The sequence below is a fragment of the Crocodylus porosus genome, unplaced genomic scaffold (assembly GCF_001723895.1).
Source record: "Crocodylus porosus isolate Cpor-Errol unplaced genomic scaffold, CroPor_comp1, whole genome shotgun sequence".
In the NCBI taxonomy this organism is placed as follows: Eukaryota; Metazoa; Chordata; order Crocodylia; family Crocodylidae; genus Crocodylus; species Crocodylus porosus.
Window position 1 is genome coordinate 41,687,437 of NW_017728947.1, and position 519 is coordinate 41,687,955.

Below are 519 nucleotides of genomic sequence, written 5' to 3' on the forward strand. Positions count from 1 at the left end.
TTTGCCTCTCGTTGGCCCATAGACTTCTTGAGTCAGGTAGAGGTCATCCACGCACGAGAGAAAGCTTTGCGACTGCTCGGATTTTGCTGAGTGATCTTCCCAGGAGATGTCTGGGTAATTGAAGTCAGCCATGACAACCAAGGTCCTGGAGCAAGCAGCCTCAGTGAGTTCCCGGGCGAACTCCTGGTCAAGCTCAGGAATTCGAGTGGGGGGTCTGTAGTAGCCTCCCACCGTTGTGTCCCCTGTGCTGTATTCCCCATGAATTTTAGGTTAGAGGGTCTCTACCTGTCCATGCTGGTTGCCAACATCAGCTTGCAGGGACATGTAGCTTTCCTTCACATAGAGAGCTACACCCCCACCCCTTTTGCCAACACGATCCCTCCTGTACAGGGTACAGCCCTCTATACCCGTGGTCCAGTCACGGGTGGAGTCCCACAAGGTCTCCTTTATCCCAAAGACGTCATAATTCCTTGCACTGAGCAGGAGGACGAGCTCCTCCTGCTTGTTGCCCAGGCTCCT